Below are 4,996 nucleotides of genomic sequence, written 5' to 3'. Positions count from 1 at the left end.
TTAGAAATTTTATATTTATTTCCTAATTGCTTCATATCTGTTTTTGTAAAATTCTTTGCCTTTGGAAGCACAAAATATGTGATTGTAAATCTTTGGGTCCAAGTTGTAGTAACGTGCTTCAAGTTGCCAAAAACAAACAAAAATGTGCTTTTCAATTGTTAACAAAAAGAGAGCTTGATGTTGTTTCTTATTCTGGTGCATGGGGGGTGAAGTGGCCAAGTTTAAACTACTTTTGCAATTTGTTGATGTGCAATCTTATAACATTGGTAGAAGGGATTTGAAGTTGTTGAATGCCTAATGATGAGAGTAACTTTCTAAGCTGCATAGTTGTCCAGGGTTGTTGGTTTCGAATGGCTAATTTGTTCACTTGTCAAAAATCTTTTGTGACCTTAAGAAGAAGTAAATGTTTATACGTGTAAATCTTTGATTGTAATATTATTCTAGAGAAATCTAATTGAATTATTGTAAGCAATCATTTTCTATAATAATGATATATTTTTTCTCTCAATTGTTGCTCCCTTTGTCTCTATTAACTATTTGCCACAATAAATTACAATAATTTTGGTCTTGGCCAAGTGATCCCTTAGTCACTGTTTTGTTAAGGGATCTTGGTTTCCTTTATACTTTTTGAAGAAGTAATAAAGGTTGGGAGATTTCTTTGTACATGGTTTATGAGAAATATGATATGAAAGTTTGCAACAATTGTAAAATTAACAAGCAATCATGCAACTTCCTTGAATTAGTAGCTAGTTTTAACACTACAAGTAGCTGGTTTTAACACAAGAATTTAGGATTGATTGAGGAATCCTTGACCTCAATGGATTACTTTGCACAAAAGGTTTTATACCAGCAATTACAACATTTAAATTCAAAAAACATGGAACCACAACCACTAAAATGAAGGAAAGAAAATACCTAATAACCGACACACAAGGACTTGAAACAAGAGACTCAATAAACACAACTCTAAGGTTAAATTGACCTAATTGAATTGGAAAACGACTCCACCTAATAAGCCTTGCACATTATCCCATGATTTTTCCTCTGCCTCTTGATACATATCAGAAATGGTTACTGATTCATAACACACGCAACAATAAAAGTATAGAACACCTGTATAACACCAAAATGATAACAAGGGTCTATACAAAAGGAGCTCAAATCTTGTGTTTTAAATGGTTTACAAAAGTTAACAAACTGATCAAACATTATTTATTCCACATGGCTGAATATAAATCAATATTACCAGCAATTGATAAGCATTCTATGAGAATCTACCCAACACTATAAGATAGCTAAAGCTTATTTTTTGATAGCTAAAGCTTATTGAACCTTATCTAAACTAATATTGAAATACATCTTTATCTCTAGCCAAATGGGACTTAAACTTCATCTCCATCTCCTTATCAAAGTGGATGTGTTTAACTTGATCCCTATCTATTCTCTCCAAAAATGTTGCATAACTTGGTCTTACCTGCTTGCCGTGATAAACATGTAACAAATCTAATAGATAACATATACAGAAGCACCATTGTTTCTTTCTTCTTCAACAAACCCAACAATATAGAAGCATCACATACCTGCACTGCCAATAAAAAAAATAAAAAATAAAAAAAAATTATTACAAAGAATAGACCAAAATCTGAAAATTCCAAGTAAGCTTGCAAACTTTAATTGCATCTAAAAGAAAAAAAATCTTTATATTGCAGAGATGAAAACGAGCAATTCTTCCATGAAAAATAATTAATGGCTGAAAATCAAGGTTCAACATTTTAATTTATAGTATACAAACAACCAAAAACCATTTCAAGTTGCATTTCTCAAACATCATTTATGCAAAATTATCAAATACATGTAAAAAATAATTTTTTTGTAAAAAATGTTATGCTTTCACATAAACCTCAATCATGCCCAAGCTCGATATATTATATTTCCTTTTTCCTCCTACTAAACCCCCTTGCCCAGAATCTCCAACCAGCTAAACAATACCACCACAAATGACATCACAACACCTTTCCATGAAATTTGCCAACAGAAAATTGCCAGGCAAATAAGTATTTTCACAAAATAATGTTTGAAAAGTCAACAATCCAAATTCAAATAATTTTTTTTATAAAAAAAAGTGCAAAGCTAGTAATCATTGGTGCATTTTATGAAACAGATGGAGTGCAGAAGGAATGAACACAAGAATAGGACATAAATTCCTAAATGCCCAATACAAAAATTGTTCAAGATACATCATTCTATCAAAGACTAAACTGATCAACAGTGAAGTATCAACATCAAATTTATGAAAATATATAATTACACAAGTTCGGTGAAAAAAAAAAAAAAAAAACCTGTATTACCATAGCTATCTGATGAAAAAAATGTAAAAGTTGGGGAAAAATCACTTAGGAAAATTCACAAAGCCCCATGGAATGGTTGAAAGTTTGCTTCGTCAACTAGAGAAAGAGGAGAGTAAGAGCAGGGAGGAAAGTGGGCATGCGGATGTGGTTTGGGTAAGATGCAAAAACTGAGGGTGGCGATGGCGGTGGTAGTGATGGTGACAGCAGAGGTGAGGAGGACCGGTGAAGTGAGAGGTTTTTTTTAAAAAAAAAATTATGGGAGAGATTATTTTTGAATTAATGAGATGCGGATAGTAAAATATTTTGGCAGGTTAGGGGCCTTTCACGCGGATTGATGAACTGGCACTTCACAGGAGCCATTGGATGGCTTTAACAGCTGAGATTTGTGCTATTGCACACCGTGCAATACCCTTGGTATTGCATGGGATCTCAATCCCCACCCAAGAACTACTTACTCCCTGATGTCTCTTTTTATTGGTACCAAATAAATTGCACAGACAAGAACAAAATGCTCCTATATTTTATTTCCATGATTTGGATTCATATATAAATTAAATTAAAAAAAAAAAAATCATGTTAACACTTATTGATACCCATTTTTGCTAATATGGACCTGAGGCCCAAGGCAGGAAAAGCCTAAACCAGCCCAAAAAAGAGACTAATAAGTGAAAAATAAAGGCAATTGGGCTATGCCCCTCAAGCCCAGGAAGTAAGCAAACTTGGCCCAAACAAAAGCCTCAAGAAAGAAAATACCCAAAGAAACAAGAGATACAGCCCATTAGCCAACTTTAGGATATGGACCATATATAGGAGAATGCCATAGTGGGATGGCCCTCCTTAAAGAATAAGAATGGGCCTTAAAAATGCCCAACAAAGAAAGAAGAGGGTAATGGTCCAATAGGCCCACCTAGGAGAAACTTATGGGAAGCAAAAAAGGAGGACATCAAGAGCCAATGGGCTCAGGTTAGATAAAATGTAGCAAGCCTAACGAGCCTACATCATCTCTATTCAAAAGAAACATGGGTGAGAAAACTCCAAATTCGATAAGAGTAAAAAGAAATGTCACGTCCCAAACCCGATGCCCAGATTTGTGACCATAATTGGCATGTTAATATCAAGCTTAAACCTGATATTAACAAGAACCAACTAAACTTTTTACAAAAGCTTCCTGTTGGGAAATTTAGACCCCTTAAACCAACCAGATTGCGTAGCCTAAATTAATTAGCCAAGTTGTTACTTAGTCAAATTATGCAATTCTAGGTTAAAGCAATCAAACAATCATATCAAGAATAATAATGCAACAGAATAATAAATAACACAAGATATGATCACCCAGGAAACCACACAGTAAAAACCTGGGGAGGATTTGACCCACCGATCCTCAAGGCAAACCTGAATCCACTATGAAAGAATCGAAGTTCATACAAAAGGACTATAAACTCCCCGCTCTTCCTAATGCTACCCACCAGTAGAACTTACTGACACGGCCACGTGCAAGCTCCGAATCCACGGACTCCTTCTTTCTTGGACTCATCAATCAAGTACAAGCACCCCCGCTTGTGTATCTTTAAGTTCTTGAATCTGCAACTGAATGATTACCAAGTTCTTGACATAATCTTGAATCTTGAAAACCCTAAGTATATGTGAAGGAAAGCTCCTCTAGATCTTACAAGAGATTCACATAAACAGCAATATGAGCAACAAAGACCTTAGAGAGGTTTGGGTACAAAACCCTAGATACAAAAGAGACACTCTCTTCTCTCTCTCTCAAAGCTCTTCAAAACGTGGCTTAGAGTTTCCTTTATATAGTGGGAGAATTAGATCTGAAACCCTAATCCTTAATGGGCTTAAGCTGCTGTTTGGGCTGACTTAAAATTCTGCAGATACGATTTTCGATCGATCGAGCCTGTTCTTCGATCGATCGAACCAAGCAGAATATGAAGTCTTCTTTCTTCCTGCAGCTTGTATGTTCTGAATCTTGACTTGAATCACCTTGAGTATTGTCTAATAAAACCTATAGACTCTAAGATCTATATCTAGATAAGTTTGTGTTCATGATTTGCCAATTGTTCTAAACATTTAGAATCCTAACAATCTCCCCCTTTGGCAATTCGTGACAAAACTTCCATACAGAATGAAATGCTCAAATACAAGAACAACCCAATATAATAAAATGCTCATTACAACAAATTCAACCTAACTACTATCCATCAGTTGCAAGTGTAGACAGCAGCTCAATTGAATCAACCTGTATATTTCCTGAAACACTCAACAAACGCATAAACGCATGTGTGACAGAAAAACAGTAAATCAACAAATATGCAAACTAACTCTCCCCCTAAGTTAGATACATAAAAAACAATGTTAACTCCCCCTAAACATAGCATTCTTGTATTTTCCACACATATTCCCACATATCAACTATTTCTCCCCCTTTTTTGTCACGTATTGACAAAGACTACCTAATCAGAAGATAGACAGAAAACATACGCAACAGAGTAAGAGAAAATAGAGACAACTCCCCCTATGAAGAGCAACAACTCCCCCTAAGAACCACAAAGGTTTAAAAAAAACTTTGCTCCCCCTATCAAAAATAGAAAAAACAAAACAAGTTTTAGGAAAAACAGTTTTGGGGAAAAATAAAGGAG

The 4,996-nt window shown here is 34.8% G+C and overlaps 1 long non-coding RNA gene across 1 annotated transcript; it reads right to left on the bottom strand.

The window, feature by feature from the left end:
- Positions 1–1,097: 1,097 nt before the first annotated feature.
- LOC136062603 (uncharacterized) lies at positions 1,098–2,828 on the bottom strand. Its single transcript, XR_010624330.1, has 2 exons — positions 2,349–2,828; positions 1,098–1,585 (listed from the first exon to the last, which is right to left on the bottom strand). It is a non-coding gene; the product is annotated as an uncharacterized LOC136062603 (long non-coding RNA).
- Between the last annotated feature and the right edge of the window lie 2,168 nt (positions 2,829–4,996).

This window comes from Quercus suber, unplaced genomic scaffold (assembly GCF_002906115.3).
Source record: "Quercus suber isolate HL8 unplaced genomic scaffold, Cork oak 2.0 scaffold_431, whole genome shotgun sequence".
Classification (NCBI taxonomy): Eukaryota; Viridiplantae; Streptophyta; class Magnoliopsida; order Fagales; family Fagaceae; genus Quercus; species Quercus suber.
The sequence above is the reverse complement of the archived record's forward strand: the minus strand, read 5'-3'. Positions and strand labels throughout refer to the sequence as shown.